This window comes from Hyla sarda, unplaced genomic scaffold, assembly GCF_029499605.1.
Source record: "Hyla sarda isolate aHylSar1 unplaced genomic scaffold, aHylSar1.hap1 scaffold_107, whole genome shotgun sequence".
Lineage (NCBI taxonomy): Eukaryota > Metazoa > Chordata > Amphibia > Anura > Hylidae > Hyla > Hyla sarda.
Window position 1 is genome coordinate 200,586 of NW_026607689.1, and position 24,651 is coordinate 225,236.

The 24,651-nt window shown below is 46.6% G+C and overlaps 9 non-coding genes and 1 pseudogene across 9 annotated transcripts; all 10 read left to right on the forward strand.

The window, feature by feature from the left end:
- The first annotated feature begins 1,702 nt into the window (after positions 1-1,702).
- LOC130299949 (U2 spliceosomal RNA) lies at positions 1,703-1,893 on the forward strand. Its single transcript, XR_008850972.1, has one exon. It is a non-coding gene; the product is annotated as a U2 spliceosomal RNA (small nuclear RNA).
- A 2,093-nt stretch (positions 1,894-3,986) lies between these two features.
- LOC130299950 (U2 spliceosomal RNA) lies at positions 3,987-4,177 on the forward strand. The gene has a single exon (XR_008850973.1). It is a non-coding gene; the product is annotated as a U2 spliceosomal RNA (small nuclear RNA).
- A 2,089-nt stretch (positions 4,178-6,266) lies between these two features.
- Positions 6,267-6,457, forward strand: LOC130299951 (U2 spliceosomal RNA). The gene has a single exon (XR_008850974.1). It is a non-coding gene; the product is annotated as a U2 spliceosomal RNA (small nuclear RNA).
- Positions 6,458-8,565: 2,108 nt separating this feature from the next.
- Positions 8,566-8,756, forward strand: LOC130299953 (U2 spliceosomal RNA). Its single transcript, XR_008850975.1, has one exon. It is a non-coding gene; the product is annotated as a U2 spliceosomal RNA (small nuclear RNA).
- Positions 8,757-10,845: 2,089 nt separating this feature from the next.
- On the forward strand, positions 10,846-11,036 carry LOC130300091 (U2 spliceosomal RNA). The gene has a single exon (XR_008851105.1). It is a non-coding gene; the product is annotated as a U2 spliceosomal RNA (small nuclear RNA).
- A 2,081-nt stretch (positions 11,037-13,117) lies between these two features.
- Positions 13,118-13,271, forward strand: LOC130300148 (U2 spliceosomal RNA; annotated as a pseudogene).
- Positions 13,272-16,128: 2,857 nt separating this feature from the next.
- LOC130300106 (U2 spliceosomal RNA) lies at positions 16,129-16,318 on the forward strand. Its single transcript, XR_008851119.1, has one exon. It is a non-coding gene; the product is annotated as a U2 spliceosomal RNA (small nuclear RNA).
- Positions 16,319-18,404: 2,086 nt separating this feature from the next.
- LOC130300029 (U2 spliceosomal RNA) lies at positions 18,405-18,595 on the forward strand. Its single transcript, XR_008851045.1, has one exon. It is a non-coding gene; the product is annotated as a U2 spliceosomal RNA (small nuclear RNA).
- Positions 18,596-20,683: 2,088 nt separating this feature from the next.
- On the forward strand, positions 20,684-20,874 carry LOC130299954 (U2 spliceosomal RNA). Its single transcript, XR_008850976.1, has one exon. It is a non-coding gene; the product is annotated as a U2 spliceosomal RNA (small nuclear RNA).
- A 2,088-nt stretch (positions 20,875-22,962) lies between these two features.
- Positions 22,963-23,153, forward strand: LOC130299955 (U2 spliceosomal RNA). Its single transcript, XR_008850977.1, has one exon. It is a non-coding gene; the product is annotated as a U2 spliceosomal RNA (small nuclear RNA).
- The last annotated feature ends 1,498 nt before the right edge of the window (positions 23,154-24,651 follow it).

Genomic DNA, 24,651 nt, shown 5'->3' on the forward strand with positions numbered 1-24,651 from the left:
ATTCCCTGGTTGAACTTGATGGACATATGTCTTTTTTCGACCGTACTAACTATGTAACTATGTAACATAACATGGGGGGGGGGGGGGTCTCCTGGCTGTTCACACAGGTGTGTCATTGCTGTACATTGACCATGCATTGCTTCTGTGGTATTGCAAAGGCAAAGACAAATGCTTCCAGCCATCCATTGCACTAATGGATTGGTCATCAGCTGGCTGTCTATGTCCCGCATCAATATAGACCAAAGTACAGAGGGTTAGGCTATGCTATTGTGCACCTACCTGATGCATCAGAAGGTGCGAGGCCCTTGCTAAATTCTGTGCACAGACTTTGAGATCTATACTTTAGACTGTATCTAAACCTGCTCCAACATGGACTGACATTCTGGCCTACTTTCAGCCGATGCGACTTGTCTGTCGCTGAACAGTCGCTTTTTATGTATTCAGCACCTATGTATAATGTTGTAAAAATGCTCTAGAAGCTAAAGTCGCAGAAATGTCACACATATTTGGCCTGCAACTTTCTGTGCGACAAATTCAGACAGGAAAAATCAGTATAAATCCTTAGAAAATTATCCCCCAGTGTCTCCATCTGCTGGCGGTATTGAATAAGCATTACTGCACTGATGGGGTATGCATTAGACGAAAAAAAGAAGAAAAAGAAGAATAATACGCCCAGAAAAGAGGCGAAAAGGAGAAAAACGTAAAAAAACGTGAAAAAAGTAAGAGGAAGAGAAGGGAAAAAAAGGTGGAAATGGGTTTAAAAGTGATTTCGGCGGAGAAATATATATATATATATATATATATATATATATATATATATATATATATACGCGCACACACACACATATATATAAACGTATTCTCCGTTGAGATATTGCAGCCGCTGCTGTGTCCAGGCCCAGGAGCCTTAGCACTGTGCTGTGATGTCACTCAATACCACTGACATCACTAGGTGTAAACAACATCTCTCCTTTGCTGTGTATGTGACTATGGAGCTGTTTGGTGATGTCGTCTATTATGGCCTTCATAGAAGCAACAGGAGATTGTTGCATCCATCTAGAACCCTCAGAACTACAGTGCTATGATGTCACTCACTTCCACAGGCCTTGCAGAGTGTAAACAACAACAACCCAGCTTTGTTGTGTATGTAACCATAGGGATTTGTGATGTCACCTAGAACCTTCACAGCAGCGACAGCTTTATGAGGAGCATCAGCACTGCTCTGCCTGAGCAGAACCATCACCGCCATAGGTTGTCAAATAACCCGGGTTTAACCCACACAGGTAAGTCCAATGGGGTGCAGGCATGTCCTCTATGCTTACAGCTTCCCGTGGGTGTTGGTTTGATACCGTTTGGGGACAGCCAAGGAGGCATCTGCAGGCAACAAAGGTAGGTGTGTGCTTGTGTGTGTGTTTCCTATGCAGATCCTAAGCCCAGTGTCACATGCAAGTAGGAGGAGTAAGAAGGGTTCCTGGCAAATCCGGGTTATGGATTGCATTTAAAAAGGCCCCGTGGGAGTGCAATGGGCCCCTGTCTTGCTGCTTAGCAATAATGGTATGGGTTTAGGTTCTGCTGTGTGTACTGGTGGTTGACTGCCCCCCAGCCCAGAGTGTGCATGGAAAATTGTCTGGCAGCCTCCCTGACAGCAAGCAGTGATAGTGCCCATGAAGGGCACCTTGTTGGGCCCGCCCCTTTCACGGTTATCGCTTCTCGGCCTTTTGGCTAAGATCAAGTGTAGTATCTGTTCTTATCAGTTTAATATCTGATACGTCCCCTATCTGGGGACCATATATTAAATGGATTTTTGAGAACGGGGGCCGATTTCGAAGCTTGCTTCCGTCGCCCTATGCATTGACCCGATATGGCAGTATCTTCGGGTACAGTGCACCACCCCCTTACAGGGTTAAAAAGAAAGATTCCTACTTTCATTGCTACCTGCTTGCTGGCTAGCCAGCTAGCCAGCCCTGTGGGCCTTGCTGCTGCTGCAGCCAAAAAACAAAAGGTGGTGCTGCTGCTGCTTCTGCTGCTTCTGCTGCTTCTGCTTCTGCTTGTGTCTGGCCGCTGTTGGAGCGTCCAGGCACAGGACTTCTGCTGCTGCTGACTAAATGGCCTCCTTAATTGGATCATTTGAGTAGCCAGCACACCTGTGCAGGTAGGGCATGACATGATAGGCAGCTGCCTTGATAGCGGGTGGGTGCTGAATGTTCCTAATTGACAAAATAAGATTAATGCTTATGAAGAAATATAAAATCTCATCCCTTCCCCAATATCGCGCCACACCCCTACCCCTTAATTCCCTGGTTGAACTTGATGGACATATGTCTTTTTTCGACCGTACTAACTATGTAACTATGTAACATAACATGGGGGGGGGTCTCCTGGCTGTTCACACAGGTGTGTCATTGCTGTACATTGACCATGCATTGCTTCTGTGGTATTGCAAAGGCAAAGACAAATGCTTCCAGCCATCCATTGCACTAATGGATTGGTCATCAGCTGGCTGTCTATGTCCCGCATCAATATAGACCAAAGTACAGAGGGTTAGGCTATGCTATTGTGCACCTACCTGATGCATCAGAAGGTGCGAGGCCCTTGCTAAATTCTGTGCACAGACTTTGAGATCTATACTTTAGACTGTATCTAAACCTGCTCCAACATGGACTGACATTCTGGCCTACTTTCAGCCGATGCGACTTGTCTGTCGCTGAACAGTCGCTTTTTATGTATTCAGCACCTATGTATAATGTTGTAAAAATGCTCTAGAAGCTAAAGTCGCAGAAATGTCACACATATTTGGCCTGCAACTTTCTGTGCGACAAATTCAGACAGGAAAAATCAGTATAAATCCTTAGAAAATTATCCCCCAGTGTCTCCATCTGCTGGCGGTATTGAATAAGCATTGCTGCACTGATGGGGTATGCATTAGACGAAAAAAAAGAAGAAAAAGAAGAATAATACGCCCAGAAAAGAGGCGAAAAGGAGAAAAACGTAAAAAAACGTGAAAAAAAAGTAAGAGGAAGAGAAGGGAAAAAAAGGTGGAAATGGGTTTAAAAGTGATTTCGGCGGAGAAATATATATATATATATATATATATATATATATATATATATATACGCGCACACACACACATATATATAAACGTATTCTCCGTTGAGATATTGCAGCCGCTGCTGTGTCCAGGCCCAGGAGCCTTAGCACTGTGCTGTGATGTCACTCAATACCACTGACATCACTAGGTGTAAACAACATCTCTCCTTTGCTGTGTATGTGACTATGGAGCTGTTTGGTGATGTCGTCTATTATGGCCTTCATAGAAGCAACAGGAGATTGTTGCATCCATCTAGAACCCTCAGAACTACAGTGCTATGATGTCACTCACTTCCACAGGCCTTGCAGAGTGTAAACAACAACAACCCAGCTTTGTTGTGTATGTAACCATAGGGATTTGTGATGTCACCTAGAACCTTCACAGCAGCGACAGCTTTATGAGGAGCATCAGCACTGCTCTGCCTGAGCAGAACCATCACCGCCATAGGTTGTCAAATAACCCGGGTTTAACCCACACAGGTAAGTCCAATGGGGTGCAGGCATGTCCTCTATGCTTACAGCTTCCCGTGGGTGTTGGTTTGATACCGTTTGGGGACAGCCAAGGAGGCATCTGCAGGCAACAAAGGTAGGTGTGTGCTTGTGTGTGTGTTTCCTATGCAGATCCTAAGCCCAGTGTCACATGCAAGTAGGAGGAGTAAGAAGGGTTCCTGGCAAATCCGGGTTATGGATTGCATTTAAAAAGGCCCCGTGGGAGTGCAATGGGCCCCTGTCTTGCTGCTTAGCAATAATGGTATGGGTTTAGGTTCTGCTGTGTGTACTGGTGGTTGACTGCCCCCCAGCCCAGAGTGTGCATGGAAAATTGTCTGGCAGCCTCCCTGACAGCAAGCAGTGATAGTGCCCATGAAGGGCACCTTGTTGGGCCCGCCCCTTTCACGGTTATCGCTTCTCGGCCTTTTGGCTAAGATCAAGTGTAGTATCTGTTCTTATCAGTTTAATATCTGATACGTCCCCTATCTGGGGACCATATATTAAATGGATTTTTGAGAACGGGGGCCGATTTCGAAGCTTGCTTCCGTCGCCCTATGCATTGACCCGATATGGCAGTATCTTCGGGTACAGTGCACCACCCCCTTACAGGGTTAAAAAGAAAGATTCCTACTTTCATTGCTACCTGCTTGCTGGCTAGCCAGCTAGCCAGCCCTGTGGGCCTTGCTGCTGCTGCAGCCAAAAAACAAAAGGTGGTGCTTCTGCTGCTTCTGCTTCTGCTTGTGTCTGGCCGCTGTTGGAGCGTCCAGGCACAGGACTTCTGCTGCTGCTGACTAAATGGCCTCCTTAATTGGATCATTTGAGTAGCCAGCACACCTGTGCAGGTAGGGCATGACATGATAGGCAGCTGCCTTGATAGCGGGTGGGTGCTGAATGTTCCTAATTGACAAAATAAGATTAATGCTTATGAAGAAATATAAAATCTCATCCCTTCCCCAATATCGCGCCACACCCCTACCCCTTAATTCCCTGGTTGAACTTGATGGACATATGTCTTTTTTCGACCGTACTAACTATGTAACTATGTAACATAACATGGGGGGGGGGGGGTCTCCTGGCTGTTCACACAGGTGTGTCATTGCTGTACATTGACCATGCATTGCTTCTGTGGTATTGCAAAGGCAAAGACAAATGCTTCCAGCCATCCATTGCACTAATGGATTGGTCATCAGCTGGCTGTCTATGTCCCGCATCAATATAGACCAAAGTACAGAGGGTTAGGCTATGCTATTGTGCACCTACCTGATGCATCAGAAGGTGCGAGGCCCTTGCTAAATTCTGTGCACAGACTTTGAGATCTATACTTTAGACTGTATCTAAACCTGCTCCAACATGGACTGACATTCTGGCCTACTTTCAGCCGATGCGACTTGTCTGTCGCTGAACAGTCGCTTTTTATGTATTCAGCACCTATGTATAATGTTGTAAAAATGCTCTAGAAGCTAAAGTCGCAGAAATGTCACACATATTTGGCCTGCAACTTTCTGTGCGACAAATTCAGACAGGAAAAATCAGTATAAATCCTTAGAAAATTATCCCCCAGTGTCTCCATCTGCTGGCGGTATTGAATAAGCATTGCTGCACTGATGGGGTATGCATTAGACGAAAAAAAAGAAGAAAAAGAAGAATAATACGCCCAGAAAAGAGGCGAAAAGGAGAAAAACGTAAAAAAACGTGAAAAAAAAGTAAGAGGAAGAGAAGGGAAAAAAAGGTGGAAATGGGTTTAAAAGTGATTTCGGCGGAGAAATATATATATATATATATATATATATATATATATATATATATATATATATATACGCGCACACACACACATATATATAAACGTATTCTCCGTTGAGATATTGCAGCCGCTGCTGTGTCCAGGCCCAGGAGCCTTAGCACTGTGCTGTGATGTCACTCAATACCACTGACATCACTAGGTGTAAACAACATCTCTCCTTTGCTGTGTATGTGACTATGGAGCTGTTTGGTGATGTCGTCTATTATGGCCTTCATAGAAGCAACAGGAGATTGTTGCATCCATCTAGAACCCTCAGAACTACAGTGCTATGATGTCACTCACTTCCACAGGCCTTGCAGAGTGTAAACAACAACAACCCAGCTTTGTTGTGTATGTAACCATAGGGATTTGTGATGTCACCTAGAACCTTCACAGCAGCGACAGCTTTATGAGGAGCATCAGCACTGCTCTGCCTGAGCAGAACCATCACCGCCATAGGTTGTCAAATAACCCGGGTTTAACCCACACAGGTAAGTCCAATGGGGTGCAGGTATGTCCTCTATGCTTACAGCTTCCCGTGGGTGTTGGTTTGATACCGTTTGGGGACAGCCAAGGAGGCATCTGCAGGCAACAAAGGTAGGTGTGTGCTTGTGTGTGTGTTTCCTATGCAGATCCTAAGCCCAGTGTCACATGCAAGTAGGAGGAGTAAGAAGGGTTCCTGGCAAATCCGGGTTATGGATTGCATTTAAAAAGGCCCCGTGGGAGTGCAATGGGCCCCTGTCTTGCTGCTTAGCAATAATGGTATGGGTTTAGGTTCTGCTGTGTGTACTGGTGGTTGACTGCCCCCCAGCCCAGAGTGTGCATGGAAAATTGTCTGGCAGCCTCCCTGACAGCAAGCAGTGATAGTGCCCATGAAGGGCACCTTGTTGGGCCCGCCCCTTTCACGGTTATCGCTTCTCGGCCTTTTGGCTAAGATCAAGTGTAGTATCTGTTCTTATCAGTTTAATATCTGATACGTCCCCTATCTGGGGACCATATATTAAATGGATTTTTGAGAACGGGGGCCGATTTCGAAGCTTGCTTCCGTCGCCCTATGCATTGACCCGATATGGCAGTATCTTCGGGTACAGTGCACCACCCCCTTACAGGGTTAAAAAGAAAGATTCCTACTTTCATTGCTACCTGCTTGCTGGCTAGCCAGCTAGCCAGCCCTGTGGGCCTTGCTGCTGCTGCAGCCAAAAAACAAAAGGTGGTGCTGCTGCTGCTTCTGCTGCTTCTGCTGCTTCTGCTTCTGCTTGTGTCTGGCCGCTGTTGGAGCGTCCAGGCACAGGACTTCTGCTGCTGCTGACTAAATGGCCTCCTTAATTGGATCATTTGAGTAGCCAGCACACCTGTGCAGGTAGGGCATGACATGATAGGCAGCTGCCTTGATAGCGGGTGGGTGCTGAATGTTCCTAATTGACAAAATAAGATTAATGCTTATGAAGAAATATAAAATCTCATCCCTTCCCCAATATCGCGCCACACCCCTACCCCTTAATTCCCTGGTTGAACTTGATGGACATATGTCTTTTTTCGACCGTACTAACTATGTAACTATGTAACATAACATGGGGGGGGGGGGGGGGGGGGTCTCCTGGCTGTTCACACAGGTGTGTCATTGCTGTACATTGACCATGCATTGCTTCTGTGGTATTGCAAAGGCAAAGACAAATGCTTCCAGCCATCCATTGCACTAATGGATTGGTCATCAGCTGGCTGTCTATGTCCCGCATCAATATAGACCAAAGTACAGAGGGTTAGGCTATGCTATTGTGCACCTACCTGATGCATCAGAAGGTGCGAGGCCCTTGCTAAATTCTGTGCACAGACTTTGAGATCTATACTTTAGACTGTATCTAAACCTGCTCCAACATGGACTGACATTCTGGCCTACTTTCAGCCGATGCGACTTGTCTGTCGCTGAACAGTCGCTTTTTATGTATTCAGCACCTATGTATAATGTTGTAAAAATGCTCTAGAAGCTAAAGTCGCAGAAATGTCACACATATTTGGCCTGCAACTTTCTGTGCGACAAATTCAGACAGGAAAAATCAGTATAAATCCTTAGAAAATTATCCCCCAGTGTCTCCATCTGCTGGCGGTATTGAATAAGCATTGCTGCACTGATGGGGTATGCATTAGACGAAAAAAAAGAAGAAAAAGAAGAATAATACGCCCAGAAAAGAGGCGAAAAGGAGAAAAACGTAAAAAAACGTGAAAAAAAAGTAAGAGGAAGAGAAGGGAAAAAAAGGTGGAAATGGGTTTAAAAGTGATTTCGGCGGAGAAATATATATATATATATATATATATATATATATATATATATATATATACGCGCACACACACACATATATATAAACGTATTCTCCGTTGAGATATTGCAGCCGCTGCTGTGTCCAGGCCCAGGAGCCTTAGCACTGTGCTGTGATGTCACTCAATACCACTGACATCACTAGGTGTAAACAACATCTCTCCTTTGCTGTGTATGTGACTATGGAGCTGTTTGGTGATGTCGTCTATTATGGCCTTCATAGAAGCAACAGGAGATTGTTGCATCCATCTAGAACCCTCAGAACTACAGTGCTATGATGTCACTCACTTCCACAGGCCTTGCAGAGTGTAAACAACAACAACCCAGCTTTGTTGTGTATGTAACCATAGGGATTTGTGATGTCACCTAGAACCTTCACAGCAGCGACAGCTTTATGAGGAGCATCAGCACTGCTCTGCCTGAGCAGAACCATCACCGCCATAGGTTGTCAAATAACCCGGGTTTAACCCACACAGGTAAGTCCAATGGGGTGCAGGCATGTCCTCTATGCTTACAGCTTCCCGTGGGTGTTGGTTTGATACCGTTTGGGGACAGCCAAGGAGGCATCTGCAGGCAACAAAGGTAGGTGTGTGCTTGTGTGTGTGTTTCCTATGCAGATCCTAAGCCCAGTGTCACATGCAAGTAGGAGGAGTAAGAAGGGTTCCTGGCAAATCCGGGTTATGGATTGCATTTAAAAAGGCCCCGTGGGAGTGCAATGGGCCCCTGTCTTGCTGCTTAGCAATAATGGTATGGGTTTAGGTTCTGCTGTGTGTACTGGTGGTTGACTGCCCCCCAGCCCAGAGTGTGCATGGAAAATTGTCTGGCAGCCTCCCTGACAGCAAGCAGTGATAGTGCCCATGAAGGGCACCTTGTTGGGCCCGCCCCTTTCACGGTTATCGCTTCTCGGCCTTTTGGCTAAGATCAAGTGTAGTATCTGTTCTTATCAGTTTAATATCTGATACGTCCCCTATCTGGGGACCATATATTAAATGGATTTTTGAGAACGGGGGCCGATTTCGAAGCTTGCTTCCGTCGCCCTATGCATTGACCCGATATGGCAGTATCTTCGGGTACAGTGCACCACCCCCTTACAGGGTTAAAAAGAAAGATTCCTACTTTCATTGCTACCTGCTTGCTGGCTAGCCAGCTAGCCAGCCCTGTTGGCCTTGCTGCTGCTGCAGCCAAAAAACAAAAGGTGGTGCTGCTGCTGCTTCTGCTGCTTCTGCTTCTGCTTGTGTCTGGCCGCTGTTGGAGCGTCCAGGCACAGGACTTCTGCTGCTGCTGACTAAATGGCCTCCTTAATTGGATCATTTGAGTAGCCAGCACACCTGTGCAGGTAGGGCATGACATGATAGGCAGCTGCCTTGATAGCGGGTGGGTGCTGAATGTTCCTAATTGACAAAATAAGATTAATGCTTATGAAGAAATATAAAATCTCATCCCTTCCCCAATATCGCGCCACACCCCTACCCCTTAATTCCCTGGTTGAACTTGATGGACATATGTCTTTTTTCGACCGTACTAACTATGTAACTATGTAACATAACATGGGGGGGGGGGGGGGTCTCCTGGCTGTTCACACAGGTGTGTCATTGCTGTACATTGACCATGCATTGCTTCTGTGGTATTGCAAAGGCAAAGACAAATGCTTCCAGCCATCCATTGCACTAATGGATTGGTCATCAGCTGGCTGTCTATGTCCCGCATCAATATAGACCAAAGTACAGAGGGTTAGGCTATGCTATTGTGCACCTACCTGATGCATCAGAAGGTGCGAGGCCCTTGCTAAATTCTGTGCACAGACTTTGAGATCTATACTTTAGACTGTATCTAAACCTGCTCCAACATGGACTGACATTCTGGCCTACTTTCAGCCGATGCGACTTGTCTGTCGCTGAACAGTCGCTTTTTATGTATTCAGCACCTATGTATAATGTTGTAAAAATGCTCTAGAAGCTAAAGTCGCAGAAATGTCACACATATTTGGCCTGCAACTTTCTGTGCGACAAATTCAGACAGGAAAAATCAGTATAAATCCTTAGAAAATTATCCCCCAGTGTCTCCATCTGCTGGCGGTATTGAATAAGCATTGCTGCACTGATGGGGTATGCATTAGACGAAAAAAAAAGAAGAAAAAGAAGAATAATACGCCCAGAAAAGAGGCGAAAAGGAGAAAAACGTAAAAAAACGTGAAAAAAAAGTAAGAGGAAGAGAAGGGGAAAAAAAGGTGGAAATGGGTTTAAAAGTGATTTCGGCGGAGAAATATATATATATATATATATATATATATATATATATATATACGCGCACACACACACATATATATAAACGTATTCTCCGTTGAGATATTGCAGCCGCTGCTGTGTCCAGGCCAGGAGCCTTAGCACTGTGCTGTGATGTCACTCAATACCACTGACATCACTAGGTGTAAACAACATCTCTCCTTTGCTGTGTATGTGACTATGGAGCTGTTTGGTGATGTCGTCTATTATGGCCTTCATAGAAGCAACAGGAGATTGTTGCATCCATCTAGAACCCTCAGAACTACAGTGCTATGATGTCACTCACTTCCACAGGCCTTGCAGAGTGTAAACAACAACAACCCAGCTTTGTTGTGTATGTAACCATAGGGATTTGTGATGTCACCTAGAACCTTCACAGCAGCGACAGCTTTATGAGGAGCATCAGCACTGCTCTGCCTGAGCAGAACCATCACCGCCATAGGTTGTCAAATAACCCGGGTTTAACCCACACAGGTAAGTCCAATGGGGTGCAGGCATGTCCTCTATGCTTACAGCTTCCCGTGGGTGTTGGTTTGATACCGTTTGGGGACAGCCAAGGAGGCATCTGCAGGCAACAAAGGTAGGTGTGTGCTTGTGTGTGTGTTTCCTATGCAGATCCTAAGCCCAGTGTCACATGCAAGTAGGAGGAGTAAGAAGGGTTCCTGGCAAATCCGGGTTATGGATTGCATTTAAAAAGGCCCCGTGGGAGTGCAATGGGCCCCTGTCTTGCTGCTTAGCAATAATGGTATGGGTTTAGGTTCTGCTGTGTGTACTGGTGGTTGACTGCCCCCCAGCCCAGAGTGTGCATGGAAAATTGTCTGGCAGCCTCCCTGACAGCAAGCAGTGATAGTGCCCATGAAGGGCACCTTGTTGGGCCCGCCCCTTTCACGGTTATCGCTTCTCGGCCTTTTGGCTAAGATCAAGTGTAGTATCTGTTCTTATCAGTTTAATATCTGATACGTCCCCTATCTGGGGACCATATATTAAATGGATTTTTGAGAACGGGGGCCGATTTCGAAGCTTGCTTCCGTCGCCCTATGCATTGACCCAATATGGCAGTATCTTCGGGTACAGTGCACCACCCCCTTACAGGGTTAAAAAGAAAGATTCCTACTTTCATTGCTACCTGCTTGCTGGCTAGCCAGCTAGCCAGCCCTGTGGGCCTTGCTGCTGCTGCAGCCAAAAAACAAAAGGTGGTGCTGCTGCTGCTTCTGCTGCTTCTGCTTCTGCTTGTGTCTGGCCGCTGTTGGAGCGTCCAGGCACAGGACTTCTGCTGCTGCTGACTAAATGGCCTCCTTAATTGGATCATTTGAGTAGCCAGCACACCTGTGCAGGTAGGGCATGACATGATATGCAGCTGCCTTGATAGCGGGTGGGTGCTGAATGTTCCTAATTGACAAAATAAGATTAATGCTTATGAAGAAATATAAAATCTCATCCCTTCCCCAATATCGCGCCACACCCCTACCCCTTAATTCCCTGGTTGAACTTGATGGACATATGTCTTTTTTCGACCGTACTAACTATGTAACTATGTAACATAACATGGGGGGGGGGGGGGGGGGGGTCTCCTGGCTGTTCACACAGGTGTGTCATTGCTGTACATTGACCATGCATTGCTTCTGTGGTATTGCAAAGGCAAAGACAAATGCTTCCAGCCATCCATTGCACTAATGGATTGGTCATCAGCTGGCTGTCTATGTCCCGCATCAATATAGACCAAAGTACAGAGGGTTAGGCTATGCTATTGTGCACCTACCTGATGCATCAGAAGGTGCGAGGCCCTTGCTAAATTCTGTGCACAGACTTTGAGATCTATACTTTAGACTGTATCTAAACCTGCTCCAACATGGACTGACATTCTGGCCTACTTTCAGCCGATGCGACTTGTCTGTCGCTGAACAGTCGCTTTTTATGTATTCAGCACCTATGTATAATGTTGTAAAAATGCTCTAGAAGCTAAAGTCGCAGAAATGTCACACATATTTGGCCTGCAACTTTCTGTGCGACAAATTCAGACAGGAAAAATCAGTATAAATCCTTAGAAAATTATCCCCCAGTGTCTCCATCTGCTGGCGGTATTGAATAAGCATTGCTGCACTGATGGGGTATGCATTAGACGAAAAAAAAGAAGAAAAAGAAGAATAATACGCCCAGAAAAGAGGCGAAAAGGAGAAAAACGTAAAAAAACGTGAAAAAAAAGTAAGAGGAAGAGAAGGGAAAAAAAGGTGGAAATGGGTTTAAAAGTGATTTCGGCGGAGAAATATATATATATATATATATATATATATACGCGCACACACACACATATATATAAACGTATTCTCCGTTGAGATATTGCAGCCGCTGCTGTGTCCAGGCCCAGGAGCCTTAGCACTGTGCTGTGATGTCACTCAATACCACTGACATCACTAGGTGTAAACAACATCTCTCCTTTGCTGTGTATGTGACTATGGAGCTGTTTGGTGATGTCGTCTATTATGGCCTTCATAGAAGCAACAGGAGATTGTTGCATCCATCTAGAACCCTCAGAACTACAGTGCTATGATGTCACTCACTTCCACAGGCCTTGCAGAGTGTAAACAACAACAACCCAGCTTTGTTGTGTATGTAACCATAGGGATTTGTGATGTCACCTAGAACCTTCACAGCAGCGACAGCTTTATGAGGAGCATCAGCACTGCTCTGCCTGAGCAGAACCATCACCGCCATAGGTTGTCAAATAACCCGGGTTTAACCCACACAGGTAAGTCCAATGGGGTGCAGGCATGTCCTCTATGCTTACAGCTTCCCGTGGGTGTTGGTTTGATACCGTTTGGGGACAGCCAAGGAGGCATCTGCAGGCAACAAAGGTAGGTGTGTGCTTGTGTGTGTGTTTCCTATGCAGATCCTAAGCCCAGTGTCACATGCAAGTAGGAGGAGTAAGAAGGGTTCCTGGCAAATCCGGGTTATGGATTGCATTTAAAAAGGCCCCGTGGGAGTGCAATGGGCCCCTGTCTTGCTGCTTAGCAATAATGGTATGGGTTTAGGTTCTGCTGTGTGTACTGGTGGTTGACTGCCCCCCAGCCCAGAGTGTGCATGGAAAATTGTCTGGCAGCCTCCCTGACAGCAAGCAGTGATAGTGCCCATGAAGGGCACCTTGTTGGGCCCGCCCCTTTCACGGTTATCGCTTCTCGGCCTTTTGGCTAAGATCAAGTGTAGTATCTGCATTTGGTCTGGTCGGAAGGTGTCTGTGGTACCCCGCTTCTCGGCCTTGGGGGATGTCTCTCCTTACGGAGGGACTTCACCCCCTTGCTGCTATTGGGGAGCGGGCTTAGTCCACAGACAACGGGTTGCGATCCCCCTGTCTCTGGGACCTTGTGTCTCAGAAGGCATTTTCGGTACGTTGAGCGTTACCTGTAGCTTCGGAAGCACCTAGGGTACCCCCGACCTCTGCCTTGGGTAAGGGTTCCGCTTTTATAGCGGGATTCCGAGCCCCTGCTGCTATTGGGGAAGGGGCTTAGTCCCTGGGTGTGGAAGATGCCGTTCTCCTGGACTTTCCCCTCTGGGGAAATGTCGATGCGAAATACCATCCGCATAGAGGTGTCGGAGAGCCATCGTCAGTTGAAGAACCTCCGCTTCATTGCGGAGGTGATTCTTCTTGACTACTTCCGCCTCAATAGGGAGGACATCCTGTGTCTAAATGACCAGGAAAGCCGTGGCCTGTATACCGTCACCTTCACGGCCACGGCGTGTTGCGATAACATCTATGCAACCTTGTCTGGTGCGGACCAGAGGGACGATCGACTCGACGGTCTTTCGTTCCAGTTCCTCTATGGTGAGGAACATATACCGTTGGTGGTGGCTATGCACAGCCCTCATGTGACCACGGAGGATATAGCCACTTTTCTTCGACGATACTGCGAAGAGGTGCGATTCGCAAACAAAATCTTGAACTCCGTGCGGTTCTGGAACGGCAAGAGGAAGTTCTGGGTCAAGCTCCGTAAGGATCCCGGTGGTATTGGGGGTCTTTGCCATCCGCCCCCAAATTTTGCCATCGGGAGAGTTCGGGGCTTCCTGTTCTATCCTCAAATGCCTATGTATTGCCGAAATTGCTTGAGGTTTGGCCACACCCAGGAGACCTGCGGCGCGGAGCGTGTGATTCGCTGCAATAGGTGTGGCCAAGAAGGTCACATAGCCTCAAGATGTAGCCATACGATAAGGTGCAACCTCTGCGGAGAGGAAAATCACAATTTTAATTCCTGTCCCCATAAAGCAAAAACTACGATGGGTGGGTCAAGGCTGGGCCCACCCAAAGAGGGGACAGGACAAAAGACGTCCTTTTTTAAGATGCCCAAACCCCAGATGGCAGGTACTGATGGGTCCAGGCCCAAGACCTCTGGTGCTCCATCGGGGGGCCCACCGGTGGTAGTGCTAGGGGGAGGCCATGGGGATTCCACGAAGCCCGGGCGGGTGATCGAGTTTACTGCCCGGGAAATTGAAAGACGTCGATCGACTTCCTACCTGGCTCAAGAGCCCGCCAAAACTTCTGAAGGGGGCTCACCTGTGGCGGGTGGCAGCCGACGGGCCTTGGTGGGGGCAGAGGTGGACCCAAAATTGCAACATAAGCCAGGTACTGGCTTGGCCCAGGGTCGCCCTGCTCCGGACGAAGAGGCCCCGGTGAAAGCCCGCCGGAAGGGGAGCCAGGTGGCCAGGTCTGAGCCCGGTCCTGTTACTCCGCCTATACAGGACAGGGCCAAGAAGACAAGTGGCGCCAAACCAGGGTTTGCTGCCCCGCCAGCAGTGGACCCGGTGGGTAAAACTGGCCATCGTCGATCGATGGGGAAGTTGGAGCAACAGTCCTCAGCAACGCTTGCTGGGGAACAAGCGATGAAAACTTCCCAAGGTAGCGGCAAAGGTTCCGGAAAAGAGGCCTCACAGGCCCCTGTGCAGCAGTTCCAGTCGTCAAAAGATGAAAGAAGACGCAGATCCATCAGCCGGGGGCCAGAGATTACATCGAGTGAGAGCAACACAGAGGATATGGACAGCAGTGTGACATTTAAAAGACAAAGAGAAGAAGAAGAGGAAGACATTCAAAGGAAAGCGGCGTGCCGTAGTTCGGACGAGAGCGAGCTCAGGGTCGGGGCATCATCGATCTCAAGCTCCGACCCTCAGAACATCAAGGAGCTGATGACCCCGCAGGCGGGGGATGACGGTACGCAGCTTATTATTGACTTTGATTCTCCAAGCACGGACTCTCCATAAACTATGCCTATCCCTGTAAAAATTGCCTCACTCAATGTGAGGTCCTTAAAGAGCCCTGATCGCAGGGCTGCTTTATTTTCTTATCTAGAGACATGTGACTTTGACCTTTGCCTGCTACAAGAATGTGGAATCCCTAGTAAAATGGACTATAAAGACTTAAAAGAAGACTGGAAGCTGGGCCCATCCATATGGTCCGGTGCAAATGACTGTCGTTCTGTGGGTGTTGGGCTGCTCTGCCGAGGCCAGTCCTTTTCTATTCATACAGTAACTGAGATTGTGCCTGGCAGAGCTCTTTTAATTCATCTATATTTTAATGGACTTTTAATTCGTGTTTTAAATGTGTATGCCCCTCCTGATAAACAGGAGCGGGCAGAACTATTTGAAATTTTACCACTGTTTTGTGTTGGGTCTTCCCCCCTGCTGGTGGGAGGTGATTTTAACTGCATACGTGATGGGGAACACCGGCAGGGTGGGGATATTAATCGTAAAGACCGCACTTCTTACCTGCTTAAAAATTTTATTGATGATTTTAATTTGAAAGATTGCTGGAAGGATCTCTTGCCGGAGGACCCGGGCGCCACATGGTCCAATGGAAGAGTGAGCTCCAGAATCAATTTTATTTTTTCCTCTAGAGCTTTTAAACCCCTGAAATGCACGCTCGAGCAGAATATCTTCTCTGATCATAAGCTCCTCTTGGTGGGCCTGGAGCTAGAGGGGGAGCAAAAAGCAAAAAGGGGCCTCTGGAGATTAAACACCACACTCCTAGAGGACCCTGAGATAAAAGAGGAGTTTGTGCGGACCTACCAATGCTGGCAATCACAAAGAAAACCCCACGAGCCTATGCTGCACTGGTGGGAGGGCACCAAATCTAAAATCAGATTTTTTTTTATCAAAGCAGGTAAGAAGAAGGCAAAAATGGAAAAACAGTGGTTTTATGTTCTTAACATGCGTTTAAATGTACTTTTTAAATCTGTTCTTATCAGTTTAATATCTGATACGTCCCCTATCTGGGGACCATATATTAAATGGATTTTTGAGAACGGGGGCCGATTTCGAAGCTTGCTTCCGTCGCCCTATGCATTGACCCGATATGGCAGTATCTTCGGGTACAGTGCACCACCCCCTTACAGGGTTAAAAAGAAAGATTCCTACTTTCATTGCTACCTGCTTGCTGGCTAGCCAGCTAGCCAGCCCTGTGGGCCTTGCTGCTGCTGCAGCCAAAAAACAAAAGGTGGTGCTGCTGCTGCTTCTGCTGCTTCTGCTTCTGCTTGTGTCTGGCCGCTGTTGGAGCGTCCAGGCACAGGACTTCTGCTGCTGCTGACTAAATGGCCTCCTTAATTGGATCATTTGAGTAGCCAGCACACCTGTGCAGGTAGGGCATGACATGATAGGCAGCTGCCTTGATAGCGGGTGGGTGCTGAATGTTCCTAATTGACAAAATAAGATTAATGCTTATGAAGAAATATAAAATCTCATCCCTTCCCCAATATCGCGCCACACCCCTACCCCTTAATTCCCTGGTTGAACTTGATGGACATATGTCTTTTTTCGACCGTACTAACTATGTAACTATGTAACATAACATGGGGGGGGGGGGTCTCCTGGCTGTTCACACAGGTGTGTCATTGCTGTACATTGACCATGCATTGCTTCTGTGGTATTGCAAAGGCAAAGACAAATGCTTCCAGCCATCCATTGCACTAATGGATTGGTCATCAGCTGGCTGTCTATGTCCCGCATCAATATAGACCAAAGTACAGAGGGTTAGGCTATGCTATTGTGCACCTACCTGATGCATCAGAAGGTGCGAGGCCCTTGCTAAATTCTGTGCACAGACTTTGAGATCTATACTTTAGACTGTATCTAAACCTGCTCCAACATGGACTGACATTCTGGCCTACTTTCAGCCGATGCGACTTGTCTGTCGCTGAACAGTCGCTTTTTATGTATTCAGCACCTATGTATAATGTTGTAAAAATGCTCTAGAAGCTAAAGTCGCAGAAATGTCACACATATTTGGCCTGCAACTTTCTGTGCGACAAATTCAGACAGGAAAAATCAGTATAAATCCTTAGAAAATTATCCCCCAGTGTCTCCATCTGCTGGCGGTATTGAATAAGCATTGCTGCACTGATGGGGTATGCATTAGACGAAAAAAAAGAAGAAAAAGAAGAATAATACGCCCAGAAAAGAGGCGAAAAGGAGAAAAACGTAAAAAAACGTGAAAAAAAAGTAAGAGGAAGAGAAGGGAAAAAAAGGTGGAAATGGGTTTAAAAGTGATTTCGGCGGAGAATATATATATATATATATATATATATATATATATATATATATACGCGCACACACACACATATATATAAACGTATTCTCCGTTGAGATATTGCAGCCGCTGCTGTGTCCAGGCCCAGGAGCCTTAGCACTGTGCTGTGATGTCACTCAATACCACTGACATCACTAGGTGTAAACAACATCTCTCCTTTGCTGTGTATGTGACTATGGAGCTGTTTGGTGATGTCGTCTATTATGGCCTTCATAGAAGCAACAGGAGATTGTTGCATCCATCTAGAACCCTCAGAACTACAGTGCTATGATGTCACTCACTTCCACAGGCCTTGCAGAGTGTAAACAACAACAACCCAGCTTTGTTGTGTATGTAACCATAGGGATTTGTGATGTCACCTAGAACCTTCACAGCAGCGACAGCTTTATGAGGAGCATCAGCACTGCTCTGCCTGAGCAGAACCATCACCGCCATAGGTTGTCAAATAACCCGGGTTTAACCCACACAGGTAAGTCCAATGGGGTGCAGGCATGTCCTCTATGCTTACAGCTTCCCGTGGGTGTTGGTTTGATACCGTTTGGGGACAGCCAAGGAGGCATCTGCAGGCAACAAAGGTAGGTGTGTGCTTGTGTGTGTGTTTCCTATGCAGATCCTAAGCCCAGTGTCACATGCAAGTAGGAGGAGTAAGAAGGGTTCCTGGCAAATCCGGGTTATGGATTGCATTTAAAAAGGCCCCGTGGGAGTGCAATGGGCCCCTGTCTTGCTGCTTAGCAATAATGGTATGGGTTTAGGTTCTGCTGTGTGTACTGGTGGTTGACTGCCCCCCAGCCCAGAGTGTGCATGGAAAATTGTCTGGCAGCCTCCCTGACAGCAAGCAGTGATAGTGCCCATGAAGGGCACCTTGTTGGGCCCGCCCCTTTCACGGTTATCGCTTCTCGGCCTTTTGGCTAAGATCAAGTGTAGTATCTGTTCTTATCAGTTTAATATCTGATACGTCCCCTATCTGGGGACCATATATTAAATGGATTTTTGAGAACGGGGGCCGATTTCGAAGCTTGCTTCCGTCGCCCTATGCATTGACCCGATATAGCAGTATCTTCGGGTACAGTGCACCACCCCCTTACAGGGTTAAAAAGAAAGATTCCTACTTTCATTGCTACCTGCTTGCTGGCTAGCCAGCTAGCCAGCCCTGTGGGCCTTGCTGCTGCTGCAGCCAAAAAACAAAAGGTGGTGCTGCTGCTGCTTCTGCTGCTTCTGCTTCTGCTTGTGTCTGGCCGCTGTTGGAGCGTCCAGGCACAGGACTTCTGCTGCTGCTGACTAAATGGCCTCCTTAATTGGATCATTTGAGTAGCCAGCACACCTGTGCAGGTAGGGCATGACATGATAGGCAGCTGCCTTGATAGCGGGTGGGTGCTGAATGTTCCTAATTGACAAAATAAGATTAATGCTTATGAAGAAATATAAAATCTCATCCCTTCCCCAATATCGCGCCACACCCCTACCCCTTAATTCCCTGGTTGAACTTGATGGACATATGTCTTTTTTCGACCGTACTAACTATGTAACTATGTAACATAACATGGGGGGGGGGGGGGTCTCCTGGCTGTTCACACAGGTGTGTCATTGCTGTACATTGACCATGCATTGCTTCTGTGGTATTGCAAAGGCAAAGACAAATGCTTCCAGCCATCCATTGCACTAATGGATTGGTCATCAGCTGGCTGTCTATGTCCCGCATCAATATAGACCAAAGTACAGAGGGTTAGGCTATGCTATTGTGCACCTACCTGATGCATCAGAAGGTGCGAGGCCCTTGCTAAATTCTGTGCACAGACTTTGAGATCTATACTTTAGACTGTATCTAAACCTGCTCCAACATGGACTGACATTCTGGCCTACTTTCAGCCGATGCGACTTGTCTGTCGCTGAACAGTCGCTTTTTATGTATTCAGCACCTATGTATAATGTTGTAATAAAAATGCTCTAGAAGCTAAAGTCGCAGAAATGTCACACATATTTGGCCTGCAACTTTCTGTGCGACAAATTCAGACAGGAAAAATCAGTATAAATCCTTAGAAAATTATCCCCCAGTGTCTCCATCTGCTGGCGGTATTGAATAAGCATTGCTGCACTGATGGGGTATGCATTAGACGAAAAAAAAGAAGAAAAAGAAGAATAATACGCCCAGAAAAGAGGCGAAAAGGAGAAAAACGTAAAAAAACGTGAAAAAAAAGTAAGAGGAAGAGAAGGGAAAAAAAGGTGGAAATGGGTTTAAAAGTGATTTCGGCGGAGAAATATATATATATATATATATATATATATATATATATATACGCGCACACACACACATATATATAAACGTATTCTCCGTTGAGATATTGCAGCCGCTGCTGTGTCCAGGCCCAGGAGCCTTAGCACTGTGCTGTGATGTCACTCAATACCACTGACATCACTAGGTGTAAACAACATCTCTCCTTTGCTGTGTATGTGACTATGGAGCTGTTTGGTGATGTCGTCTATTATGGCCTTCATAGAAGCAACAGGAGATTGTTGCATCCATCTAGAACCCTCAGAACTACAGTGCTATGATGTCACTCACTTCCACAGGCCTTGCAGAGTGTAAACAACAACAACCCAGCTTTGTTGTGTATGTAACCATAGGGATTTGTGATGTCACCTAGAACCTTCACAGCAGCGACAGCTTTATGAGGAGCATCAGCACTGCTCTGCCTGAGCAGAACCATCACCGCCATAGGTTGTCAAATAACCCGGGTTTAACCCACACAGGTAAGTCCAATGGGGTGCAGGCATGTCCTCTATGCTTACAGCTTCCCGTGGGTGTTGGTTTGATACCGTTTGGGGACAGCCAAGGAGGCATCTGCAGGCAACAAAGGTAGGTGTGTGCTTGTGTGTGTGTTTCCTATGCAGATCCTAAGCCCAGTGTCACATGCAAGTAGGAGGAGTAAGAAGGGTTCCTGGCAAATCCGGGTTATGGATTGCATTTAAAAAGGCCCCGTGGGAGTGCAATGGGCCCCTGTCTTGCTGCTTAGCAATAATGGTATGGGTTTAGGTTCTGCTGTGTGTACTGGTGGTTGACTGCCCCCCAGCCCAGAGTGTGCATGGAAAATTGTCTGGCAGCCTCCCTGACAGCAAGCAGTGATAGTGCCCATGAAGGGCACCTTGTTGGGCCCGCCCCTTTCACGGTTATCGCTTCTCGGCCTTTTGGCTAAGATCAAGTGTAGTATCTGTTCTTATCAGTTTAATATCTGATACGTCCCCTATCTGGGGACCATATATTAAATGGATTTTTGAGAACGGGGGCCGATTTCGAAGCTTGCTTCCGTCGCCCTATGCATTGACCCGATATGGCAGTATCTTCGGGTACAGTGCACCACCCCCTTACAGGGTTAAAAAGAAAGATTCCTACTTTCATTGCTACCTGCTTGCTGGCTAGCCAGCTAGCCAGCCCTGTGGGCCTTGCTGCTGCTGCAGCCAAAAAACAAAAGGTGGTGCTGCTGCTGCTTCTGCTGCTTCTGCTTCTGCTTGTGTCTGGCCGCTGTTGGAGCGTCCAGGCACAGGACTTCTGCTGCTGCTGACTAAATGGCCTCCTTAATTGGATCATTTGAGTAGCCAGCACACCTGTGCAGGTAGGGCATGACATGATAGGCAGCTGCCTTGATAGCGGGTGGGTGCTGAATGTTCCTAATTGACAAAATAAGATTAATGCTTATGAAGAAATATAAAATCTCATCCCTTCCCCAATATCGCGCCACACCCCTACCCCTTAATTCCCTGGTTGAACTTGATGGACATATGTCTTTTTTCGACCGTACTAACTATGTAACTATGTAACATAACATGGGGGGGGGGTCTCCTGGCTGTTCACACAGGTGTGTCATTGCTGTACATTGACCATGCATTGCTTCTGTGGTATTGCAAAGGCAAAGACAAATGCTTCCAGCCATCCATTGCACTAATGGATTGGTCATCAGCTGGCTGTCTATGTCCCGCATCAATATAGACCAAAGTACAGAGGGTTAGGCTATGCTATTGTGCACCTACCTGATGCATCAGAAGGTGCGAGGCCCTTGCTAAATTCTGTGCACAGACTTTGAGATCTATACTTTAGACTGTATCTAAACCTGCTCCAACATGGACTGACATTCTGGCCTACTTTCAGCCGATGCGACTTGTCTGTCGCTGAACAGTCGCTTTTTATGTATTCAGCACCTATGTATAATGTTGTAAAAATGCTCTAGAAGCTAAAGTCGCAGAAATGTCACACATATTTGGCCTGCAACTTTCTGTGCGACAAATTCAGACAGGAAAAATCAGTATAAATCCTTAGAAAATTATCCCCCAGTGTCTCCATCTGCTGGCGGTATTGAATAAGCATTGCTGCACTGATGGGGTATGCATTAGACGAAAAAAAAGAAGAAAAAGAAGAATAATATGCCCAGAAAAGAGGCGAAAAGGAGAAAAACGTAAAAAAAACGTGAAAAAAAAGTAAGAGGAAGAGAAGGGAAAAAAAGGTGGAAATGGGTTTAAAAGTGATTTCGGCGGAGAAATATATATATATATATATATATATATATATATATATATATATATACGCGCACACACACACATATATATAAACGTATTCTCCGTTGAGATATTGCAGCCGCTGCTGTGTCCAGGCCCAGGAGCCTTAGCACTGTGCTGTGATGTCACTCAATACCACTGACATCACTAGGTGTAAACAACATCTCTCCTTTGCTGTGTATGTGACTATGGAGCTGTTTGGTGATGTCGTCTATTATGGCCTTCATAGAAGCAACAGGAGATTGTTGCATCCATCTAGAACCCTCAGAACTACAGTGCTATGATGTCACTCACTTCCACAGGCCTTGCAGAGTGTAAACAACAACAACCCAGCTTTGTTGTGTATGTAACCATAGGGATTTGTGATGTCACCTAGAACCTTCACAGCAGCGACAGCTTTATGAGGAGCATCAGCACTGCTCTGCCTGAGCAGAACCATCACCGCCATAGGTTGTCAAATAACCCGGGTTTAACCCACACAGGTAAGTCCAATGGGGTGCAGGCATGTCCTCTATGCTTACAGCTTCCCGTGGGTGTTGGTTTGATACCGTTTGGGGACAGCCAAGGAGGCATCTGCAGGCAACAAAGGTAGGTGTGTGCTTGTGTGTGTGTTTCCTATGCAGATCCTAAGCCCAGTGTCACATGCAAGTAGGAGGAGTAAGAAGGGTTCCTGGCAAATCCGGGTTATGGATTGCATTTAAAAAGGCCCCGTGGGAGTGCAATGAGCCCCTGTCTTGCTGCTTAGCAATAATGGTATGGGTTTAGGTTCTGCTGTGTGTACTGGTGGTTGACTGCCCCCCAGCCCAGAGTGTGCATGGAAAATTGTCTGGCAGCCTCCCTGACAGCAAGCAGTGATAGTGCCCATGAAGGGCACCTTGTTGGGCCCGCCCCTTTCACGGTTATCGCTTCTCGGCCTTTTGGCTAAGATCAAGTGTAGTATCTGTTCTTATCAGTTTAATATCTGATACGTCCCCTATCTGGGGACCATATATTAAATGGATTTTTGAGAACGGGGGCCGATTTCGAAGCTTGCTTCCGTCGCCCTATGCATTGACCCGATATGGCAGTATCTTCGGGTACAGTGCACCACCCCCTTACAGGGTTAAAAAGAAAGATTCCTACTTTCATTGCTACCTGCTTGCTGGCTAGCCAGCTAGCCAGCCCTGTGGGCCTTGCTGCTGCTGCAGCCAAAAAACAAAAGGTGGTGCTGCTGCTGCTTCTGCTGCTTCTGCTTCTGCTTGTGTCTGGCCGCTGTTGGAGCATCCAGGCACAGGACTTCTGCTGCTGCTGACTAAATGGCCTCCTTAATTGGATCATTTGAGTAGCCAGCACACCTGTGCAGGTAGGGCATGACATGATAGGCAGCTGCCTTGATAGCGGGTGGGTGCTGAATGTTCCTAATTGACAAAATAAGATTAATGCTTATGAAGAAATATAAAATCTCATCCCTTCCCCAATATCGCGCCACACCCCTACCCCTTAATTCCCTGGTTGAACTTGATGGACATATGTCTTTTTTCGACCGTACTAACTATGTAACTATGTAACATAACATGGGGGGGGGTCTCCTGGCTGTTCACACAGGTGTGTCATTGCTGTACATTGACCATGCATTGCTTCTGTGGTATTGCAAAGGCAAAGACAAATGCTTCCAGCCATCCATTGCACTAATGGATTGGTCATCAGCTGGCTGTCTATGTCCCGCATCAATATAGACCAAAGTACAGAGGGTTAGGCTATGCTATTGTGCACCTACCTGATGCATCAGAAGGTGCGAGGCCCTTGCTAAATTCTGTGCACAGACTTTGAGATCTATACTTTAGACTGTATCTAAACCTGCTCCAACATGGACTGACATTCTGGCCTACTTTCAGCCGATGCGACTTGTCTGTCGCTGAACAGTCGCTTTTTATGTATTCAGCACCTATGTATAATGTTGTAAAAATGCTCTAGAAGCTAAAGTCGCAGAAATGTCACACATATTTGGCCTGCAACTTTCTGTGCGACAAATTCAGACAGGAAAAATCAGTATAAATCCTTAGAAAATTATCCCCCAGTGTCTCCATCTGCTGGCGGTATTGAATAAGCATTGCTGCACTGATGGGGTATGCATTAGACGAAAAAAAAGAAGAAAAAGAAGAATAATACGCCCAGAAAAGAGGCGAAAAGGAGAAAAACGTAAAAAAACGTGAAAAAAAAGTAAGAGGAAGAGAAGGGAAAAAAAGGTGGAAATGGGTTTAAAAGTGATTTCGGCGGAGAAATATATATATATATATATATATATATATATATATATATATATACGCGCACACACACACATATATATAAACGTATTCTCCGTTGAGATATTGCAGCCGCTGCTGTGTCCAGGCCCAGGAGCCTTAGCACTGTGCTGTGATGTCACTCAATACCACTGACATCACTAGGTGTAAACAACATCTCTCCTTTGCTGTGTATGTGACTATGGAGCTGTTTGGTGATGTCGTCTATTATGGCCTTCATAGAAGCAACAGGAGATTGTTGCATCCATCTAGAACCCTCAGAACTACAGTGCTATGATGTCACTCACTTCCACAGGCCTTGCAGAGTG